The sequence below is a fragment of the Talpa occidentalis genome, unplaced genomic scaffold (assembly GCF_014898055.3).
Source record: "Talpa occidentalis isolate TD23 unplaced genomic scaffold, MPIMG_talOcc4v2.1 talOcc4.11, whole genome shotgun sequence".
In the NCBI taxonomy this organism is placed as follows: domain Eukaryota; kingdom Metazoa; phylum Chordata; class Mammalia; order Eulipotyphla; family Talpidae; genus Talpa; species Talpa occidentalis.
In genome coordinates, this window is record NW_023601104.1 from 55,496,393 (window position 1) to 55,522,214 (window position 25,822).

Here is a 25,822-nt window from a genome sequence, read left to right on the forward strand (position 1 = left end):
ATCACAAATTGAAATATACTTAAAAGGAACTATCAAAAATTATTATATTCCTAAACAAAGTGATGTCAATTATAATCACAAATGTTCTACAGTTATAAGTAGTTTTACTCTTTGAGATATACACAAATCTGAAAGGATTTTAAGGATTGTAACATGTATACAATTAAAACAACAAGAGCAGAAATAACAATGATCTAAGAGGAATTTGCCATATAACTACATTAGAGGACAGAAAGATTAGTAATTGTAGTTATGGTCGCATCTAAAAAAGTTAATTATTTACTGTTTTCCACCCACTCATCTAGGGGACAGAAAGATTAGTAATTGATAATTATGGTCACATTATTTAAAAAGTTAGTTATTTACTGTTTTTCCACCCACTCATCTATTATTTAGTTCCAGATTATTTGTCTTCATTTTAAGAAAATGTACCATATGAAATAATCAAGCCCATACCAACAAAGCTTTCCTTTTCTTCCTTTTTTGCTCACAATTATATTTCACATATGAGTGAGAGTTTCTTCTTAGAAACTCTAACCACCTTTTGTGATTAGTTCTTTACTTCATTTCTTTTTTTTTTTTAAATATTAAATTTTATTTTTATATTCCCCCATACAATTGCAAACGCCCCATTCTGACCCCAATCCTTCCCCTCCCGCCCCCCACCCCCCAAAAAGTGTCTCTGGTTCATAGTTTTTTGTTGATTTTGATTTTCACTTTCTTATATTCATTTTCCTGGTCCCTTATTTAAGTTTTCTAGATTCCTGCTATGAGTGAGACCATCCGGTATTTTTCTTTTTCTTTTTGGCTTATTTCGCTGAGCATGATCCCTTCCAGTGCCATCCATGTTGCTGCAAATTGCATGTGTTTATGCTTTACTTCATTTCTAAGAAATCAATATAATTACAATGCTAATAAAATTTTTAAAGTTGTTATAAAAGTTCATTTACTATACATTTTTGTAACTCAGTGCTAGTTTATTTCTTTACCATGAAGAATAATTTTTATGTATTTTTTTTGTATTTTTATGTATTTTTTAATTACAAAATCGGAAATCTACAGTCTTTAAATTATTGCTCTCTCTGATAGCAGCCATTGGATGTTGTTCCCTCAACCTGTATTCCCATCCTTGCCTATCATTATCTGATCATGCTTCTTTTGTCTCTATAGGTAAGTGAACGTCTTTGATGAATTCCAATCACTGCAAAACCAGTAACATTTTTATTATGCTTTCTTTTAAGTTAGGGAGAGGAATAATCTGGTAAAAACCCTATTAGCAGAAAGAGCAATATATCCACAGATATTCCGAAATGGAGTACCTCCTTTACTATTCGAAGGGTCAAATCTTTTATTTTTTTAATATTTACTTATTTATGCATACAAGAACTGAGGTACAAGCCAGAGGTGTTTGGGGTGAGAGGATTAACCAGAGACAGAGTGGGGAACAGACCAGGCAGACTGCTGAAATACACTGCTGAGGGGAGCAGCGGGCAAGTCAGGAGAGGTCTGCTGCACCATGTGGGTCATTCCCTGGCTGCAGATCGAACTCGTGCTGCAAAGGCTGCGGATTGCTTCACACTGCTGTGCTTAACCCCTTGCACCACCGGGGACATCCTCATGGGTCAAAATCTTGAGGCACAATCTATTAATTGTCACTGTTCAGAATATATGAGGAGTTGCCATTTAAATTACATACATCTAGATTTGTTTGTACTTCTTTGGTATTTTTTCCTATTTTCATATATTCTGAATGATATTGAGTATAAACCAGAAGCAAATTAGTGCAAAAGTAGGCCTTCTTAGTAAACGTTTCCCAGGAAGCTCACAAAGAGTAGAGAGTATGTAATCCATGAAATTGAACAAGAATTTCAAGATGGGAAAGTTGAATCTAGATGATTCTTGGGTTCCAGAGGACTGTCTTGTAGGAAAGCCCAGCATTTCAGTCAAAGAATTTATCTCAGGATAAACCTGCTATTTTTCACCATGTATTTTATTCACTGCCACTTTTTTCCTATTTAGAAAAGAGAACTATGACAACAGACAGATTCTTTTCCCTTAACTTGCTATGTAGTACCTAGGTTATCACTCCAGAATCTCACATCACTGAAGTTCTCTGCAAGAAAAGCCTGGAGGTTTTCATCAAACTCCCCTTACAATGTAAGTTTTATCAGTGCAGAACAGCTTGTTTCTTCCTGATTTTATCTCCTGTAAGCCTCAGCGTGTATAGCTCATACTCACGATGATTTGCACTTGAGGCTGCTAAAGAAAGGATGCAAATGTGTGACAAATACAACCATGAAGCTTAAAGGATTTGTGCCACAACAACTATAAAGGAGGAAATGGTACTATTACTGTTTTTTTTTTTTAAAATTAATTAGAAGCCATCCGGGAAACATATGCTAGAAAATATATAATTTCTTAGTTGTGCTAGAAATTAAATTAATAAATTTTGATACTGTCAAAGGCTGCTGTTAAATAATATAATAAATTACATAAGCCACATGGTAAAATGTGCTTCACTCAGTATTGGACCAATTACAGCAAGATCATGAAATATGTTTCCCATCTGGACCTTTTATATTTTTGATGTTTTCTACAGATATTTAAGAAAACCCAGACTGTCTATATTTTAGAGGTTAAATGGAACAAATAGTGTCTGATTTACAAGTAAAAGTGGTTGGCAAAGTTATGTGGGAAGACTGAAAAGAAATTTCTAAATCAGATTTTCAATTGTGAGTAGTGTTTACTCATTTGATCATCGGATTAAAATGAGACCACAATATATACTTCAGCATGACACAGTTAATATATACATTTTCTTATTTCCTGTAATCATTGTTCTTCTCCCTCCAAGCAAAATGCTTTCAAAACCACTTTAAGGAAGATATACATTTGCATGTAACCAAAACATCTACATACAATTCAAAAATAGTAAAGGCAATTTTGCCCATTTCAGGTGTTATCCATTTCACAACCCCCTCTCAATTTTTCCTCAAATTACACACATATACACAATTCAATTGAGAACCCTATAGCATAATTTCTATTTCTATTATATACTAAATATATACTAATATCAGTATATTAATATATATTAATATATACTGATAAAGAAAAAAAAATATATATATATAAACTCTCCCAATAGTTACTGTAATTTGATTGAATTGATTCACTCTGGAAATCATAAGTAATTTTAGGAACCCGCCTATTATAGTTTTGTTCTCAGACAATATAATTTAGAATTTTAATTATTTTTTCTCAGCTTGTTTAGAGACATATACCTAGAGAGCTAGACACAGAGTAAGGACAAAGGAGTCAGCTATCAGTTTTTGCTAACTTGAATTAGAAATAGATACTTCTATTTTAAAAGTCTCCTCTATTAAATGTGTACCCTTGTTATATAAAACTATTGAAGAAATTGGGTTAAATAACTTTCTATGTCTGAATAGAATGAAATACAATGTCTTTTTATTTTCTGTTCATCCTTATTACCATAGCTATAGAAGCTTTGTAATAATTAAAATAGTTTAATTATGCATTAATATATATAATCATGCCCCATAAGCAAATCTACAATAGGGATATCTCACAATAGGGAGTTGATAAGTCACTCAAAATTATGTAACAAATGGTGTTGGGTTTTTTTTGGGGGGGGCTTGGTATTTTGAATAAACCTCAATATGATCACCAGAGTAAAAAATCATTGCATTGTGTTTGCTTAACAAATTGTCTTATCAATTTCCTTATTTAAAGTTTAGAAATGCATGTATTTTGTGACCAGAATGTAGAAAAATCTTGAAAGAAGTTATAAATGTGACTTACAGGAACAAATTCACTGGCCTTTTAATCTGAGATTTCCCTAAAATCAGTCACAGGTCTGTGGAACAGTGCAAACTTTGGGTCTGCTGGGCAAAAAAGATGTTTTAATCCCATCTCTTTTTCCATCTTCCACTCATCTCTTCTCAAGCTATACTGAGTGTCCTTGACATTGAAGGAATTCCTAGAAGGTTCATAGGGAATATTTTTAACATTAAAGCAATTTTCTCTCCTTTGTATTTAATGGAATATCTAACCCCACTCTTTCCAACCTATTTAATTCTCTACGTTACAATATTCAACCTACATATTTGTTGATAATCCTGACTGGTGATCTTAGTTCTCTAAGAAAAAAAAATACACACACACTCTTTAGAGATTAAGATTACATATACTATATAAAACTATATGTAATACATAGTGTACATGCTATAAAAGGTATATAAATATAACTTTTTTTTTAATATCCTGAGAGAGGGAATTAATGACATCCTTTAAAAATGGAAACGGAGTAATAGATTTCTTGATTCACTGTTAATGTACTTCAAGTTATTTTGGATTCTAATGAATACAATTTTACAAGTGCCAACAATGGAACAAGACAATGCAGAAATGTGAACAATTCTTAAGCAAGATAGAATTGCGTCCTAGGTGTTTAGACCAGAAAGGAAACATTTTAGATCAGGAACTTTATATTTCAGAATTCTATTTTGCAATAGTATAATCTTTATGGAATCATGACTAATACACAGTGTCCTCAACCCTGCAACAAGACTTTGTTCAACAAGACAAAATTCAACACTGGCCTTTCAACATGAATTGTGATGCAACTGCTTTTATTTATAACTCCTAGGGTATGGGTTATAATTTTAATAGAAGGGACATTTGTTGTTCATTTTGAAGCAGAGTAACCATGTAACTGGACAAAACAGTGCATTAGTTGTGTCTTCTTATGGAGCTTCATACAGTAATGAGTGAATCAATATGTTTTAAGCATATTGGTCACTGGAGACTTCAGGGAACATTATGCTAGCATCCTGTGGTGTTTTAGCAGGGCAGTCTCCATTAATGTCAATGAAAGTTATGCTTCTGAAACTTCAGAATATGATTTAAAAGTATACTTTACAGAGTATACTTTAAGAAGATGCAATAAGCCACAGGAAAAAAAAAATCAGTTTTTCTTGGTCAAGTTTTAAATTGTCATTGTGTGCCATCACACCTAGTAAATTTTTTATTTTATATTCTGTTTTTTTTTAGCTCAAACATTCAGTGGGTAGTGACAATGAATAGTAAACAACAAATCATAATAGCAGGTAGGCACACATTTGGACTGATCACTTATCCTGGTCAAAATTGCTATGTATAGTTGTGTCTCATTTGTCTTTTTTTTTTAAGATTTATTTATTTATACAAGAACCAGGGGACAGGCCAGAGGTGCGGGAGGGTGAGAGGATTCACCGGAGACAGAGTGGGGAACAGAACAGGCAGACTGACGAAATACACTGCTGAGGGGAGCAGCCAGTGGGCGCGACAGGAGAGGTCTGCCGTGCCATGTGGGACCCTCGCCGGCCGGGCAGGATGGAACCGGTACTGCAGAGGCTGAGGACAGCTTCACAGAGCGGCGCCCAACTGCCTGTGCCACCGGGGGAGGCCCTCATTTATCTTCTTAACTTAGATATAAAAATAGAATTTACAGGTATGGCTTAACCCAACAAATTCAAATACCTCCTTTTAACTGTTACCAGATGTGGTTCTTTAATTTTTAAATGCACTAAAGGGTTTAAATAGCATAGGGTGAACTATACAAGTTTCTAAGATGTGTGAGTAGGTAACATAGTCGTGACAATAGAAGGTAATTGGCAACTAGTTTTAGTTGATAGTTTTAGTGATGACTATCACTAAAACAGGATCTACTGTTAATTTTTATCCATCTTCACTGTTTCTAGTAATTTTAGATTACCAGACAATTTTACAACATCTTGAGATCTGTCTCTACTCACTTTGAAGCCCTTAGTCTATGCTCATATAGACACATCTGAGTTAGTCGGTCATTTTCATATAGGCATTGGTAATAGCATTCCAAGTTTCTTTAACATTATGTAACTGTGCTAAATTGAGCAAGTTATTTTACTCTTTTGCCCCAGTTTTATTTAGAAAAAACAATAGTAGTTCCAAAATCCAGGTAGAGAATTATATGAGTTAATTCATTAGATATGGTTAAAGTGTGCCTGGGTTATTATAAGTGCTAAACAAATGTTAATAACTGTATCATCTATATTATATCTCTTTTATTCTACATCCTACTTATTAGTAGGATTAGTATTATTATCCTCCTCTTCTTACTACTGTACTGCAAAGGATATGTGTCCTAACTAATGAGTTCATTCTCCTTGTGAGAATGAAACATTAATCTTTAAAGTAGTTCAACTATATTGCCATTTTTCTGATATTATTTGTGACTGTTGAACTCCAGGTAAATACCAAATGCCAGATGTGAGATTACTTTTACTATGTTTATGCATGTTTTTCTAATGCTAATGTTTCGGAATGCTTCTCACATATTTCTAGGCAAAGCTTTAAGCAAAAAAAAAAATTCTTGTGATTATGAATGTTACTATGTATAGCTTACATATAAGTTTTCTTAGTTTTATGTATACAATAAGATTATATTCATTGGATTTTTACCAGGAATAGATTTTATTATAAAATCACTTAGATTAACATAATGTTAATGTTCTTGTATCTAACAAAGTCATTACTATCTACTACTGGCCTCACTGGGATTTTATTGTTTATTTTCCAATAATTTAAATAATCATATCATAAAACTGCAGTTGTGAAGCTCAGAAAAATAAATATTTAGCTTGGGGTCTCCTCTGGAATACCTTACCAGTGCTATAGATCAAAAGACAGGGATACTATTTAGGCTGCCTTGAGCAGACGTTCCTGAAGGAAATTGACTATACATTTCTCAAAGATCAAGCTGCTGCAAGTTTTTATAAAATAACTAAGAACAAGGCCTCCCTGTTGTGCAGGCGGTTGAGTGCAGCACTGTTAAGCTGCCTGCAGCCAATGCAGCACGGGTTCCATCCCCGCCTGCTGGCTGGGGCGATTCCCACATGGGGCAGCAGATCTCTCCTGTCTGGCCTGCTGCTCCCCTCAGCAGTGTATTTCAGTAGATCTGCCTGTTCTGTTCCCTGCCCTGTCTCTGGTGAATCCTCTCACCCTCCCACACATCTGACCTGTGCCCCAGTTCTTGTATGCATGAATAAATAAATCTCTTTTTTTTATTTTTTTTTAAATTTATTTATTTATGCATACAAGAGCTGGGGCACAGGCCAGATGTGTGAGAGGGTGAGAGGATTCACCAGAGACAGGGCAGGGAACAGAACAGGCAGATCTATGAAATACACTGCTGAGGGGAGCAGCTGGTGAGACAGGAGAGGTCTGCGGCGTCATGTGCGTTTCTCCCTGGCTGGCCGGAGATCGAACTCATGCAGCAGAGGCTGCAGGTTGCTTCATAGTGCTTAACCCCTTGCACCACCAGGGAGGCCCGAATAAATAAATCTTAAAAGGAAAAAAAAAAAGACAGCTTAAAAAAAAATAACTAAGAACAAACCATCAGCCCTCCCTTTACCTTATCTCTTAACCAATAAAGTGGAAGTATTATTCATGCATAGAAATAAGATTTTTTACTTCTGTGATTCATTTTTGCCTGATGATTATTCTCTTTGTCATTACAACCTGACCACAAGTGTTAAAATTGAGAAAATAACACTGTGTTATTTACCAACCCAAAATGCCAGAGACAGTTGTACCCAAGACATTGCTACTGTTCTGAAAATGATGTCTATCATTATTTCTATATTTTACTCTTCATTTATAGTCGAAGTCTTTTCAAAATTGTTAAGTTGCTTATGCAAGAGAACCAGCCCCTTTGATTCCCTGCAAGTCTACTTAAAACTCCTTGATTATCTCAGTGGACAGAACAGATGTCTGATATTCTCTTTGGCCTCAGTCATGTATTTGTGTGGAGAAGAGATCTAAAATCATTGTTTTTGAGCTTTCAGCTTCCTCCTATATTTACTTGTTACAATTAATTTAATGCAATTACAGTAGGAGAGTTTTTTTTTTTTATAAAATATGTGTGGTTATGGAATTCAGAATGCAATCATTGGGACCAATTTCAGATAAAATTCATTTTCATCCCAGTACTTTTAGGCTTGTTTGATTTTTTTGATTGGATACATGGCTGCTTAATTCTGAACAGTTGAAATATAATCATTCTATATAAGAAGATAAATTTTAGTTGCATAAATTTCAGTTAAGCTACCTCAATGATAAATATTGGATAGACTTAACCCTTTATAAAAATGGAATTTTTTTAAAGATTTATTTATTTGTGCATACAAGGACTGGGGTACAAGCCAGAGGTGTGGTGAGTGAGAGGATTCAGAGGATTCACCACAGACAGAGTGGGGAGCAGAACAGGTGGATCTACTGTAATATACTGCTAAGGGGAGCAGTGGTCAAGACAGGAGAGGTCTGCTGCTTCATGTGGGTCAGCTCCCTGGCCAGGGATCCAGCTTTTGCTGCAGTGTCTGCAGATAGCTTCATAGTGCTAAGACTTAACCCCTTTCACCACCGGGGAGGTCCTAAAAAAGGGATTTCTTAAATAAAGAGACTATCTTTGGGAAAGACAACTGATAGATGAGCAACTGAATACCAAACAACATATATTCTTTTTAAACCCACCACAGATAGAATAAACTAGAGCAGACTTTTTTTCCACAACCCAACCTAGAAAATAATGATGCAAAACATTTCACTCTTCAATGAGACATCTTTCTCTCAATAGTATACTTACGAGCCACGTATCATTCAACCAAATATCCATTGAGCTGTTTTCATGCTCCAAAGAATTGGTACAATTGCATTTCTCCCAAGGTGAAATACTTAGTCTTGTACCATATGATGTTACTTTGGTTTTCCAATAGACATTGTAAAAGAGATTGATTCCTATCCTTGGTTGTTTTGCCTTCCTTGCCATATGTAGGGCTGTGTAACATGAGTGCTTCCCTTGGTGGCTAGCTTGATCTATTGCTTGTTGCAGGGCTCCAGAGACCTAGAAAACTAAATTGTTCCTGTAGAAAGCACCCTGCAATTACTCAGGCTGTAACTACATAGACCTAACAAACCACATTGCTCCCCAGGTGGCTTTCTTGTGACTTACTTTCTGCTGTTAGGCCTTTTGCTGCTCCAGGGATCTGGGAGATTGAGCATGAACCTTTCTAGAGTCATCTGATCTTTACAAAGCTGAATTATAATGAAAGAATGTATCCAGAGAAATGGATTTCAAAACTCAAATACTTCAAGGAACTATGATCTTGTTATTATCAATTAATGAGCTTTGAACCTTTACTGAGTAATAATCAACATCTAGTAGAAATTGATATTTAACAAAGCAATGTCAATTTTGGGGATGTAAACATTCTAAGAAGATGAAAGAATACATAAAATAGATGTTTTTAAATGAAAATGTTTATGGTTTTATATATTTTAAATTAAAAGCCATTTTGTTTGTGGTTTTCTGATGCTATTTGAGCCATTGTGGAATGTATTAAACAATTCCTTATGCAATAAACTATTTAAATTTATCCTTTTTACAACATTATTCTACACAGATAATGGCAAATATAATATTTTTCTCATTGATGTTGAGGGGGAACAGAATATGTGTGCCAAAAATGGGACACTTTGACATGTGGATTATTTTTTACTGAAGACAATTAAGACCCAGGAAACTTAGGAAAAACTTTTTAACTCTCCCTTAACAGTCCAAAAAGAATGTGGATAGTATACCTGAACTACAGATAACTTTTTATACAGAAGACTTATCTGCATAGTAAGTGAAATATCTATTTATCAAACATTTGCTCTTTTCATCTTCATGTGAATAGTCTTTCTCCCCTTGAAGTCACAGGCTTCTACCCCCTTTCTTCTTAGTTCAGGTTGGTATTTAAGCCTCAATTGTCTCACTGCCTTTAAGTCTCAAGTCTTTGTGGTTCTTACATATACAAAATTTGTTTTTCTGCTGTGAATCTGTCTTAATTATAGACCAGTCAAGAACCTAAAAGGAAAGCAGAGAAAAATTTACATCCTCTACATCATGTTTTTATTATCTAAATATACTATTTGACAATTTTTCAGGTTACACTTAGAAGTTACATGTAAAACTGCATTAAATTTTATTTGCTCTAATTAATAAAGTGCTCTTTAATTATCCATAGAAGCTATTTTGAGAATGAAATCTCTACGGAAGCCTATTTATGTAAGGGAATGAAAATATGCATCAGAAAATATATTAGAATTTTCATTAATTAATTGCCTATGACTTAATTTGATTATTATCCTTTTGCCACATTTATTTATTTGCTGTTGAGACCCCTGTTTCTGCACTATTTTATTCTTTTTGAAAAATGTAAATATTCACATTCAAAGTAGGGAGCATTTGGTCATATCTTCATTGCTCATGATAATTATGTCATACAAATAAAAGGTATTTCTAAAGACAACAAGTACTTTCAGGGGAAAATATGAGCCTGCCAATAAAAGATGGTAACTATTTAAGAAATCAAAATGTGGTGACTGTGATGCATTAATTAGTAATCAACTGATGTTTTTGTCACAGAGTTTGAGAGTGTGAAGATGATGGGTAAGTAGGGGAAAAGGCAACATCTGGCAGAAAAGAGACAAATCAGAGTGTGTTTTGAAACACTAATTGATTTTTTTAGCACCTTTGAAAATTTCAGAGAAATTAGACATAAAATGTGCAGTGCATGTTTGATATCTCTTCATGATAGTCTCATAAAAATTATATTCTATGTGCATGTTATTGGAGTTTAGACTTCTTCAGTTGATATGAATCTAAGTTTTAGATTAGGAAGGCTTGCTACTTCTGTTCCCAGTTGAAAAGCAGTTTTCATGTAATTAGTTATCAGAAGACAATAGCATACTTTTTGCTGATCAGCTTATATCTTCAAATTTGACAATTTTGCTCAATATCATGAGAAGAGCTCAGCACCAGAACATTTTGGACATAATAAAATTACTACTAATTTTTATTTAATTTAACAAATACATATTATTTAGGCAAATGTGTGCCTAATTAAAAGAGACTCATTTAGGCTTAGATATTTAGAGACAAAGTTAACAATATAATGTAGTTTAAAATTCTATATGGCAAAAGCATTTCTTTTGTAATTTACAGGCATACACTTGCAACAATAAAATCAACTTACAACGTGTAGCAGAGAAGGATAATCTATTCAATAGTCCTTCCTCAATTTTTGCCTTAGCTGGGTGCTTTCTTGAAAATGAGTACTTAATTGGTTAATTATGCTCTCCACAGTTAATCTGGTGGATGGGTCTCAGACTAACTAAAAAAAGTCTAAACCATTTTCAGTTTAATTGGAGCATTCTCCTTCAAATGAATTAAATGCTAGAAGTTGTAACCTTTTAGCTTTGCTTGTGAATTTGCACTTATCTAAAAACACAGCTTTTTTATAAGCCAATGAGAAAACAAGTTTTGAAACAATTAATGGGGATTTCTTTTTAGCTCCTTAAGAGCTCTGCTTCTTTAACTTGTGAATAGGTGGTACCAGATGTACTTGCTTTATCTCATATAAGTGTCATCTTGATCTCTCCAACATATTTAAAATTATTTCCTGGTGGTCAAGATGATTTAAAAAAATAGTAGTAGGGCCTCCCCTGGTGGCGCAGGCAGTTGAGCGCAGCGCTGTAAAGCTGTCCGCAACCTCCGCAGTGCCGGTTCGATCCTGGCGGACTGGTGAGGGTCTCACATGGCGCAGCAGACCTCTCCTGTCTCCTCCGCTGCTGCCCTCAACAGTGTGTTTCATCAGTCTGCCTGTTCTGTTCCCCACTCTGTCTCTGGTGAATCCTCTTACCCTCCCGCACATCTGGCCTTGTAGGGTAAGGAAAAATGTCAGACTTTTCTGTCCTCCCGCCATTAGGATAGATGATGGATCCTTGAGGTCCTGAATGCATGCCTGATGGCGGGCACCTGGAATAGGGTGTGGGCATAGGTAGAAGGGATTCTAAGACTGCTTTTAAGGGCGGTGTCACGGGGACGCCAGCAGAAGCCAGAAGAGAAGCAGAAGAAGCAGAGAAGCTGAGAGAGAAGCAGAGAACACTGGAGAGCCCAGATAAAGTGAAGACTTGCAGGGGGGCTGGGAGGCCTCCCAGCCCCCCAGCACCCTTGCCTGCTGTGTACCGGGTAAATCCCAATAAAAAGACCTGCAAAAAGCCACTGAGGACTCCGACTCCTCCTTTACCTGGTCTGCTGGATCTGAAAACCTGCTCAGTGGTCACTCCTGCCTTTACAGACCTGTATCCTGGTTCTTGTATAAATAAATAAATCTTTAAAAATAAAGTAAAAAAACATTTTGTAAAGCACAGCATTTTAAAGCAGGTTTCTACACACAAAACAGGTTTCTACACACAAAACAGGTTTCTACACACAAAAAATTTTTTTTTTAATTAGCATGGATCCCCATGCTAATTAATTTAATACTAAATAAAGCATTTTAACTTGTTTAGTTCTACTTGCTAAAACTTGCTACCCATAGCTCTCACAATGTAAGTGGTGGGACTTACATACCCTTTTACAGAGAAAACCAGCTTACCAACCAACACCTGCCTTCCTTTCCCACAATTCTCATGGCCCTAATTTATTACGGAGAAGGAAGAGTTGGGTCAGAAGGCGAATGATTCAGCACACAGGATTACCTAGAGGAGGTAAGGTGATGTTGATTGTGGGGAAACCCTTGAAAAGAGGTGGGATTGACAATTTGTTCTTTAGTTTCCTTGTTAATAATGTCCTCTTGGCAAAGAAAATTCTTATGGCTTAGTGGAATGAGGCAAAAAAAAAAAAAATGTGAGCTGTAGCTACTCATCACTATTTAGAAATAAGAAAAAAATTAGTTTTTTGTGAATATTTGCTGTAGTTTGTATTTTTTAAAAAAAGATTTCTTTATTTATGCATTGTAGCGGCAGGAAGGCACAGTGCAGGATCTGTATGATCTGAGCAGATGGATGAAGGAGGAGATTCCTGGAGCACTCAGTGGCTTTTTCATACTTTTATTGAGTTTATCAGGCAGGGAAGCGAGGGTCCGGGAGACTGGTAGGTCTCCTGGCCCCCACAAGTCTTCACTCTTTCTGGGCTCTCTAGCGTTCTTCGTGGCCTCTGCTTTGCTGGTTCTCTTCCTGTCTCTCCCTTGTTCTCCTCATCTTTCCGTTCCCATGACACCGCCCTTATAGGCCCAATCTCAGCCCAGGTGTACCCACCTACGTCTAACCACACCCTACTCCAGGTGCCCACCATCAGGCATGCATTCTGGACCTCAGGGATCCATCATCAATCCTAATGGCGGGAGGGCAGAAAAGCCTGACAATCATTTACATGATTGTTGTACATGCAAACAAGAAGTGGGGTACAGGCCAGAGGTGCAGGGGGTGAGAGGATTCACCAGAGATAGAGTGGGCAACAGAACATGCAGATTCACTGAAATACACTGCTGAGGGGAGCAGCGGAAGAGTAAGGAGAGGTCTGCTATGCCATGTGGGTTGCTCCCTGGCCAGCCGCTGCAGAGGCTGTGGATAGCTTCACAGTGCTGTGCTTAACCCCTTGCACCACCAGGGAGTCCCTGTTTGTATTGTTTTTGCTGAGTTTCTGTGCCCTGCAGAAGTACTTGGTATAGATGTCAGTGTAACAATAGCAACTCAAGGTAAGAACAAAGACTGGCAATGAGGGAACTTAGTTATCATAGATAGCACTATTATCACATCCAGGCTGGCAATAGTTTCAAACTCAAGGAACAGTTTTACAGTTCCATGAAGAGAAACAAGAGAATATTCACAAGTTAGGTTCCTAGTGAAGCTGACTAGGAGAGGTTATTATGTGGGAGATCTGTTGGGGAGTGCTTTTAAGATGACTTGTGAAAGACAAGAGAAAGAAGCTGGATTGGGCTGAGGAAGAACTTAAGCTGCAATTTAGTCTAATTAAAATTTAGTTGACCCTGGCGGTGTGATGATCACACAAACCAATCTGAGATCTCAGTTGAGGCAAAAATACTGGCTGCAAGCCACCTGAAATGGGGGTGCGATATTGGCAGGATAGTTTCCTTACATTGAATGAATCCCTAAAGAGAGCTGACAACTGAGATTTATCTGCTAGCAGCACTCCTAACAGTTGGAAAATAAATCCTTCATTTCTCAAGGGGAAGCAATATATAGTTAAGGAGTATAGTTATGTTTCAGCAAATGCATTTGAATTTTTCCTGATGTGGTTTTTCTTCTCTCTGCCTCTTCCAATCCATCCTACATATATCTGCTGAAAAAAACAAATCTTGACTTGTTTATGAAACTAGTTTCCCAACTGCATTCTGAACCAAATTTACTATGTCAACTCCATTGTCTCTTTCTGTATGCCCTTTATTATTTTTATAACAAAATTTTATCCCATTGTTATTTCCTCCAAAAAGAAGTTAATAAAATCAATGTAAATACTTCCAGTTCCTGCAATACAGATGCTCATTGTGGGCTCCCCTCTGCTGATGCCCTTGCTTTAACCTCACATTCATTATTTCCCCTTGTCTTTCCGGTCTCCCTCAGGGTTTTGTTTTGTCCATGAAGTATTTTCTGTTGGTTCCAGTTTCCATCGATCTTTTTCCTTTCTCCTAATGTGCTTACATTCTGTTACCACGCAATGAAGTATTTATGTTTTACAAATTGTATGGTGTCTTTCTCTAGATGACTAGAGACAAAGTGTAGAGGGCAGGCAATGTTCTTGCCTTTTTGTGGAATTATTTTGTGTTACTGTTGCTAGTACATTGTTGGGGCCATGGAGTATTCTTTAAAACGTTTGGTACTTTTTGACCGAATTATGTTCCTTATTTCCCAAGACAACGAATAGTGGTTTTGATATGTTTTAGTGTGCTTACCCCTCCTCTGATTCCCATATCTCATGGTCATTTCTTTTTTATAAAAAAATATATATTTATCATCTAGTTATTTGCACACATGCTACGTCTCTTAATATTTTGTAAACAACTTTTTTGGGAAATCATTGCTTACTTTCCCCTCATTCTTCATTTACCCCCAAAATTTAGTCCTGTGTGTCAAATATGTGTAAATTTAGTGGAGTTTAAACTGGACATTGAAGCTAACAAAAGAGGGTTTTCTGAGAGAAGTGGAAGATGATTTGCTCTCATAAGCTTAAGTATCTAAAACTCTTCTAGCCATCCATATATCTTTCCAGTATACATGCTCAGCTTAAAAAATGGCGATTCATGTATAAGATTTTAAGGTATGTTCGCAGGAATCCTATTTTCTAAGAGCTTAAATCCTATAGTAGTAGCCTTCTCTAGCTGATCTTCAAATTTTTTTTACTGCATTCCCATAAAATATTTGGGGAAACTACTCCCTTTCAATTTTATACTTACATCTAAACTATTTTAATCTTTAGGTTAATAATCATATTTATTACTTTTAAGAGATAGAAAATAGGCATTTCAAAATACAAAGAAACATTCAGAGCCATTTAAAAGGCAATGCATATTTAATACGCTTATGCCAATTTCAACATAACTCAATACAAGAAATCTAAAAAAAAAATCAATGTATTTTGTTTAATAAAACATAGAATTGAATAGTCCTGCAGTATATAGAAAATAACACTTTAAAGAAGGAGCATCTGTAACTTTGGTTGTTCTAAATTCAGCCTTTTAGAGTTAAGGCAAAGACTATAGGTATAGGATAAAATATCCATTTCTAATATGAAACTGTGTGTGTTTGTGTGTGTGTGTGTATTCATATTGGTGTTGTGTGCCTGTATGTGTGTATGCATAAAGGGAAGAAAGATGATTTTAAGGTTTGAGATAGTTTTGATTAAAAGATAATTTCCTATAATCAATATTTGATATCTATGTTTAGAAAGACATGGATTTTTTTTAAACCTTACACTTGTTGCCTTATTAAAACTAATGGTGAGAGTGGTTTGCCTGTACTTGTGCAAAGTTGGGAAGACTGTGTGAATTCATATTTGTTATCAGATCACTTTCTGAAAGGTAATATATGAATATGAGAATCTAGAAATAAACGGCATGGAAAATGCTTATGCTTTCCAGCCATTTATAAAGTCTTTATGCAACCCTAGGATGATGGGTTGACTACCTCAGGTTGAGAAAAACAAAAAAATAAAATAATGTCCCCAGAGTTACATAAACAAATAGTCATTCAATAAGACACCAAATGGAGTGACTCTCTATGCAAATAAAACTGGGATAAGCAGTAGATAATAAAGAACTAAAAGAAGCATCCCAGATCAGTCAGTGCTAAGGGATTCAAAAGACAGAAGATAAAAAATGTTTATGTGTAATATAGCATATCATATAAAAAAAGTTTTGGTTGTCAAAAATCTCTAAATGCATTGATCAATGTTCAATATTTGTGGACATCTATGAGAGTGAAATGTGCTTCAGGGCAGAAGCTATATCTTATTTCTTCCAATATGCACTAGTGACTGACTCCCCCAAATTGTTTTAATTCATGTCAATTCAATCCTACCTACTTGGTAATATAGCAATATACCTACTTGGTAAAAAAAAAAAAAAAATCTGGATTCTGTACCATATTGTGTCTGAAATTCAGCTCTTCCATTTAATATCCATGTAACTTGGGGGAAGTTGCTTAATTTCTCTGTGTCTCATTTTCTTCATGATATTTTACTTCAATCAGTTGATAGAGTTCTAATATAAAATCACATAAAATAGTGCCTTCTACAAACGAATAACTCTATGATTGTTAGCTATTTATAATTAATCTACCTTTCCTGAAGTCTCCAACTTGTTTTATCTACAAAAGTAGAATTTTTTTATTTCCCTTCAGTATTATATAGTAAAGTTCCACAGTCCTGGTGCCTTTTCCATTCATTGAGTGAAGTCACTATGACAATTATGTTGGGATATTTATGAAGTTGGGATATTTATGCATATGTTAGCAAAAATATGTTTAGAGAAGTTCAGATTCTTCTTAAAATTATAAAAATAATTGATAAGTTTTGTTTGTTTTTCCAATGAGACTTGAAGTTTTGATACCTCACAATTATTATTTTAAAACTGGAACAAAATAGATTGGCAGGAAAAAATAGAAGACTTGTCCTTATCACTACCATCAATATCCTAAAAATTCTCTTAAACATTGTGAAATTTTAATGTTAAAATCGTAATTGTCTAAATATCAAATATTCTTTTAAAGTCCTAACATACAAATGAAAAAATTGTTTAATAGGAATATATAGTAACACATCCATTATTTTAGGAGTTGTATATAAATTACATATATGTGCTTTGTGTAATATATGTAGCTTATCATTTCTATATATTTATCATGGAAGTTTGCATTAAATTACTCATTATTGAGTGTTTTTTGTGATATACACTGTTTTATGATCATTAATATAAATATATTATTTTCTTTGGGAAACATGATAAATTTATCAAGTTCTGCTTAATAGAAACCTATTTTATTGTGTGATTTATAAATGAAAACACCAATAACTTGAAGAGAATTTTATAAAATTAATATAATGAACTTGTACTTATGGGGCCTCATTTAAACTACAATGTAAAGAATAGTCTGAAAGTACAATAAATAATAATGATTTACTTTTTATCATAGCATTTATGTTTAGAAAATTTGAAACTGCATCATTTTAAAATTAATTCTAAACCTGACATGCTTTCTTCCTCCCTTTACTGCCTTAGTGGCTATGTTTTTTGATGCTCTTCTAATTGTACAAATTTGCTAGATTATACATATCTACCACAGAACACTGATAAAATAACCTTTAAAAAACTCTGGCTAACATTATATCTGTTTCTGTATAATCTGTTTATAAAATAGTAAAGAATCATTTCAATTAATCATTCAGTTTTTCTTTCAACAAATAATGATTGTCAGGCCTCCGCAGTGGCGCAGCGTTTGAGCGCTGGGTTGCGAAGCTGCCCGCAGCCTCTGCGCCACCGGTTCAATCCCTGGCTGCTCCCTGGCCACCGGAGGAGGGTCCAGCATGGCGCGCAGACCTCTCCTGCCCCTGCTGCTCCCCTCAGCAGTGTACTTCGGTCCTTCTGCCTGCTCTGCTCCCCGCTCTGGCTCTGGTGCATTCTCTCACCCTCCCGCGCTTCCTACTGTACCCAGTGCTTGTATAAATAAATTAATTAATTTAAAAAATAATAATAATAATGATTGTGTATTGCGTTACCAACGCTGAGTTATATTCAATAAAGTGCTAGTCTTCTTGGTGCTTATGCTGTAGTATGGATATACATAAATAAAATCAGAATATAATTCATGCATGCCATGATTTGTAGGTTTGTTTTTTTTTTTTTTAACTTAAAAAGTTTAGCCTCTGATTCCACGGAGCTGCTGGCAATGTCTTTAGACATAACTATAATTACTTTCAAAATTCCTGCAACTTCCTCATCCATAGCACAGTCATTGGCGGAATGGAACACCTGAAACAGAACCTGTGAACAAATGATAAACTGTAGACAACTTGCAGTTTTCTCTAAACTGGTTCCCCTTATATCAAAAACTAAAATGCAACTCAAGTACAAATCCATTCTTTTTTTCCTGTCAGAACAACATTTTCCTGAGGATTCTCAAATCTGCAATTCAACATTTCACAAGTCACTGAAATCTTGTAGCATCTCTAATTAACTTCTAAAAGTCCATACCATGCAGAGAATAACTAGCCCATGGTGATAGTCAGAATAGTGGCAAGTTCATGAGCTGGAGCAGAGAAATGTAACTTTCAATTTAAATTTCACATCAAGAAGTACTGGGGAGAATGTGTTGCTGTGCAATCTGAGGATATCAAATTATATACACAGCTAACTTCTGTGTTACTAGGGATGAGGTGTTTTCCAATCCATTTCAGAAACTAGAGCATGCAATTCCTGCACACTACACTAACAGAATACAGATTCTTGCATTCAAGGGAATGGCAAACCATATGTTACTAATATTTAGTCTGTACCATTAGGTTATTTTAGACTTTTCATATGTTTACACCTTGCTCTGCCACTGCTCAATTTGGCAGAATCAATTGCCATAGTTTTTAGTTTTATAAAATGTAAATTAGCATTCCTATTCTCACTCGATGATCTCTCATAAGGAAAGAATGTTAGAATAATTGCTTTTACTCCAAGTAGACACTCTTCATTTTTCTTATAATTATAGCAAATATCTTTTTCCAGTTATGATTTATGTCTTTAGATTTTTTGTGGTCTCTATTAACTGAAAGGGTATCTTGATTGGATAATGTCAAAATGTTCGATTTTTGTTTCTGTGATCATGTTTTATGGATCTTATTAATTTATCTTTCCCAGTCCCCTTATCAAGCTGAAAAATCTTTATTTTCTTTAAAATTTCCCTTCCTAATTTGTTATTGTATATATTTACTTTAAATTTTATAAGTGGCATTTCATAGATTTTTAGCTGTATTTCTTTTATAAATAACAATTTGTCCATCACCACCTTTAAATAATCCGTCTTTCCTCTGCAGACTAGTAATGATATTTCTGTGTTATATCAAGCCTTTATACAAATATGATTGTTTTTCTTAACTTCCTGCTCTATGCTACTTATTTCTCTGACTTTGGTTTGTTGGTTAGAATTATAATGGCTCTTCATACAAATTGGGAAGAATTGTCTTATAAATTAGTTTTATATCTAGAAAATATAATCATTTTGTTCTTCCTTAATATCTTTGAATAAGAAGTCTTATGAATTTCTTCTTTTTTTGTAATTTTTTTTTTCCTATGAAAGGAACTTATGTTCCTTATTGCTATTTCAGATGTCAATATATGTAATACTACTTTTAAAAAAAATTAAAGATTTATTTATTTATGCATACAAGAGCTTAGGCACAGGCCAGAGATGGAGGGGGTGAGAGGATCTACCAGAGACAGAGTGGGGAACAGAACAGGCAGGCTGAAAACACTGCTGAGAGGAGCAGCGGGCAAGACAGGAGAGGTCTGCCTTGCCATGTGGGTTTGTTCCTGGCAAGCAGGGGATGGATTGTTGCAAAGGCTGTGGATTGCTTCATAGTACGGTTCTTAACCCCTTGCGCCACTAGGGAGGCCCTATATAATAATAATAATACTTTAAATTGTAGGAATTGAATTTTCTGTCACTAGTATAAATATAAAATCCATTTTGTTTTCTGATCTTTCCAATAGAACATTTTACCAATTGAAAATAACAATTTTTATCTCCATTCTAATTTTTTCCTTTCATTTGTCTTATTTGTCAAACTGTGCTTGCTAGAACCCTGCTATGATTTTGAATAGAGTGATAATAGTAGTGTGATTTAAATAGAATCACCTGATTTTTTTTTTTGTCAGAATTTTTCAAATGAGAATCTACGCTTTGAGCGGAAAAGATTAGTGTATTTCTACCCATTTGAATTGCAAGCACATTTGGATTTATTTCTATCATATAATTTGTATGCTATCATTTTGGGAATTTTTTTTTAAAAGATTTATTTATCCATACAAGTGAGAAATGCGGGAGGGTAAGAGAATTCACCAGAGCCAGAGCAGGGAGCAGAACAGACAAACACACACACTGCTGAGGGGAGCAGCAGGCTCAGCAGGAGAGGTCTGTGCGCCTGTGAGACCCTCTCAGGAGGCCGGGGATGGAGCGGGCACTGCAGAGGCTGCGGGCAGCTTCTCAGCCCTGCGCTCAACCACTGTGCCGCCAGGGAGGCCCCATTTTGGGTCCATTTTTGTTCCTATTATTTTAGGCTTTTATTGTTGTTATTGACTTCATTTTTTTCCCTTTTAGTGGGTTGAAATATATACTTTCTGGGCCATCAGGGTGGCCCAGGGGTTAAGTTTCAGTGCTATTACTGCTCGGCCTAAGTTTAATCCCCAAACAGCAAGCCAACCCACATAGGGCCCAACAGACCTCACCTACCTGACCCACTGCTCCCCTTAGCAGTATATTTCAGTAGATCTGCCTGTTCTGCTCCCCACTGTCTCTGGTGAATCCTCTCACTCTCACCCTCAATCCTGTACTTCTGCCCTATGCTCTAGTTCTTCTATGCATAAATAAATAAATAAATAAATAAATCTTTTTTAAAAAGTGAGCTATATACATCCTATTTTTACATATTTTCATTAATTTTGCCATTAAAACATTTAAAGTTAAGTGATATTGTTGCATTAATTTAGAATAAGCCATGCTGTATTGTATTTCTGATTACCCCATTACTGTTATTCAGACATTATCTGTTTATTTTCATCCTAGAAATTAAATGGTATATATATATATATATAGTAAAGGTGTGCTTATGTTTAGTCTCATGTTTTCATTTTTCTTTCATTTATTTTTCCTTATTGTTTCTCATAACTTTTTATTTTTGAAGTATATTCTTAGGAAATACCATTCATGAGAGTTTGAGTGTAAGCTGTTTGTTTTATTTATCTAAAAATGTTATTTCTTCACTATCATTCTTGTAAAATAATTTACTTGGCATAAGAATTCTGGTTTGACATTTTCTTAATAGTATGTTGAAGAAATTGCCTCTGACTTTCACCCCTGCTGTTGAGATGGCTGTAAGTCAGTCTATTTCCTTTGAAGTCATCTTTTCCCCAGATATCTACTTTAAGACTCTTTTCTATGTGTATGTTGCTTTGCAGTTGGGCTATGGTGTTCTGCTTGTATTTCCTGAATTTATAGAAACTAAGTATATTTGCATTGAATCTATTCTAAATAATTCTTAGCAACTTTCTCAGAACATTTTTTTCCTCTTCATCTATAGTCTCATTTGGAAACTGAAATATGTTAACTTCTGTTTTCTAATTCCTAGTTCTTTATCTCTGTTATACATTATTTGTAAATTTTGTATAGTGAAATCTGCCAGTACAATATCTGTGTCTTCTGTTACATCTATTTAATATTTCTTTATATTAGTTCCTATTACTGTCTTTATTAAGAAAAATTCCTGATCATTGCTTTTTGCTAGCATATGTCATTTTCTCATCTAGATACTTAAACTTACAAACCATGCTTATTTTACTTTCTTTTACCTCATGATTTTATTAGCTGAATTAGGTGGGGGATCAGTTCATTTATTTGCAATATCTGCTTATTCTAACGTTTCTTAATCAGTTCTTTGTTTTTTTTTTCTTTTTTAATCATGTGTTCAATTATGTTATAATTTTCTCCAAGAGTACTCTGTGATGCATAATTTTGGGGACATTGTATTTTGCTTCTGTCAAATATCTATCTAGATGGTTAAACTATATTTTCATTGTTTTAAAGATTTATTTATTTATGCATACAAGAGCTGGGGTACAGGCCAGAGATGTGGGGGGTGAGAGGATTCACCAGCAACAGAGTAGGGAACAGAACAGGCAAACTGACTGAAATGCACTGCTGAGAGGAGCAGCGGGCGAGTCAGGAGCAGTCTGCTGTGCCATGTGGGTCACCTCCCTGGCCAGGGATCGAACTCAGGCTGCAGAGGCTGGGATTGCTTCATAGTGTGGTGCTTAACCCCTTGCACCTCCAGGGAGGCTCCTATTCCTTCTTTTTACAGTGGAATTATATTTTAAGGGTTGAGGCTACAGAGAAAATTTGATTTTTTGGTTCTCATACTATATGCTACTTAGGTAATATATGTACTTATGCTAGTCATATACTATATGCTTATTCTATGTACTATATGCTACTATAGCTTACTTAAGTTTATGTTCTCAAAGGTATTTCTTTTTCTTTATCTCCAATGAAATTAAGCCTAAGGAAGAAAATTTTCCCTGTAGTCTGGTATTGCTGTGTACATTTTTCTACATTCTGCCTTTATGTGAAGTGTTCTCCCTCATGACTCTGTACTCCACATGGAGTACAGAATTCTCAGATTTTCTGATCTCTCGATAACCTCTGGGGGTGTGTCAAAGGCACTGTTGGCTGTATCCTCTTTCTTTGTATTCCCAGCCTTAGAAAAATCCTATTTAAATTTGGAGTCTTGTCCCATAAATTAAAATGAATCCATTTTATTTTAAATAGCAAATTCTACTGTATTTTAGCAGAAGGAGTTTTTATACATGGCCATTTTTTCCTTATAATAAAATTTCATTGTATTTCTTTGTATTTTTTATCATGTTGAACATGGGTAGCTTTGTCTAAATCTTCTATAGACTAAAATATATTGTTAGTCCTTGTGACTCAGTTTATGCAGTGAAGACTATTTTTTAAATTTTTATTTTATATATTTTTTACATCATCCTTTATTTTTGTACAACGTATGCTTTCTCAACTTGGTTATAGTCCCTGTGGAATTCCCACCACCAATTCCCCTGTGAACCATCACCATAGTCCCTTGTGCTCTTCCCCCTCTGTTTTGATCCTACTCCCTTCTCTCCCCCTGCAGAATGTGTCTTGTTTATAGTTGCCTGTTGACTACATTAATTACATTTTTTTCCTGATCCCTTATTTGGACCCTCTACATTGTGAGGACTATTTTAAAGGAAGATTGTTGATGCTTTAGTTTGAGGACAGGCTGCTGAGTTGATGGATTACAATCATACTATGAAGAAGAGGATTTAACTAGAGTTGAGTGTAAATAAGTTGTAAAGAAACTTGACTATGCCGATTCATAAATATTAAAATCTGACACCAGAATTTATTCAACTTCTGGAGAGTGAAACCTGTTTCAGTGTGAAAATGCTTTGAAATTTGGATACATCGTCACTTCAGTATGGAACATTTGTATGTTTCCTTAGGAGTTTATAAATTTGATTAAACTTTTTAAATAAATGTTTGGTTTAAAATAGTTATTATTTGCAGAAAATTTACAAAGACAGTTTAGAGTTTTCATATACTCTAAATCCAACTTCCTCTGCTATTAGCATCTTACATTAGTAAAGTAAATTTGTTACAACAAATGGACCAATACTGACTGAATGAACTCTATACTTTCTTTAAATTTCCTTAGTTTTTTTTAAAGATTTATTTATTTATGCATACAAGAACTGGGGTACAGGCCAGAGGTACGGCGGGTAAGAGGATTCACCAGAGACAGAGTGGGGAGCAGAACAGGCAGATGTACTGAAATACACTGCTGAGGGGAGCAGCAGGTGAGACAGGAGAGGTCTGCTGCGACATATGTGTAGCTCCCTGGCCAGCCAGGGATTGAACTCATGCTGCAGAGGCTGAGGATAGCTTCATAGTGCTTCCTAAACCCCTTATGCCACAGGGAGGCCCCAAATTTCCTTAGTTTTTATCAAATACCCTTTGTTCTTGGATCTCATCATATCACATTTAAAATTCATGTCTCTTTGGACTCATACTGAGATGTTTTCTCAGATTTTTTTCTTATTTTTAATGACCCTGATATTATTAGTAAGGTTATTTGTAGAATATTCCTTATTTGATATTTTTCAAATGCATTTTTTTCAATTTTAAGTTAGGCATGGATTGGGGGGAAGGGGAGTCCCTGGAGGTGAGGTACTCTTCTCATTGTGTGATAGCATTGCTATGTACTATTGCCATGACTTAATTTTTCTTTCTTTTGCATACAGTGGTCTTTCAAAGGAAGTCACTAGGCACAACCCACACTTAATTAGCAAGAGCAGATATTCTCTGACTCCTTAGAATCATAACATTTATATAAAATATTTGGAATCTAGCTGCAGAGATTTCTTTATCCTTCACATTAAGCTTATTCATTTGTTTACTTAGAGCCGAGTGACTCATGGATACTTCCTTTACCTATCGCTTATTAAGTACTTATTGGGTTATAATGAAATGATTATTTAATTTACTTTTTTGGCATTGACTGTTATAGTCTGGCTCCTATAGCCTCATGACTTGGACCTATCATATTTTGTGTGTGCATGTGTGCACTTTAGCACTAAAAGATGCTACAGGATGCTACAGGATTTTCTTATATATTCCCTGCCTCAGTCCTAAATTATTTTATCCAAGAAATCCTGGTTCCTTTTATTGGAGAATGGTATTAGCCATCGAACTCTGAATACTAGGTGTACTGGAGACTATTAGGATATTGTTGGTATTAGGCCTTCTCAGCTGATAAGACAAGTAAATATATGTGTGTATACTAACCTTTGCATGTACATATATCTATAAATATTTCTGAATGTAGCCATCTGTTTCTACGTTAAGCTAAACATGAGCTCATACTCACCCTTAATCAAACTTAATCTATTACCATGTATTTTTTAATTACTTTTCCAGTATAGTCTCACTTTGTTCACTCTAATAGACATGCACTCAGGATTTGCCACTTCTTTGAAACTACATATCCTAACAAAGGTTCTTATGTCATCAAAAACTTAAATGAATTTTTGTTTTTATCCTATTAATTTGTCTTATATCTATTGAACTCTCAGAACCTAAAAAGAGTAAAGGTAAATTTTTTCTAATTCTACAGAAATTGACCACCTCTAATCGACCACGACATTTTTATTCTATTATTTCAGATTAAATGAAGGACAGAGATATTAATAAATACACGGTTAACAATGTGAAGAAAAATCAGTTTGTCAATGGTGTAATAAAGAGGCATTATCTTACCTTATCATTGCAAACTTAGAGTTTGCTCTGGGTGCTTTAAGGAAGAAAAGGAACGTCATGAAATAAGTTCATGAGACAATGACATTAAAGATTGACATTAAATACATTTATGTCTTTTTACGAGAGTAGGTATTAAGATAACATAATCATTAAATCATGTGTTTCAGTGTAATATGCTTTGAAATAATGCAGATTATTTACATAAAATCTTGAATTTGTTACAAAGGTATATATGTATGACACAGGGAAAAGCTGAGTTAATTTATGGGAAAAATATATTAAACATAAAGATAACGTTTTGGGACTACCACTGCTCAAATGA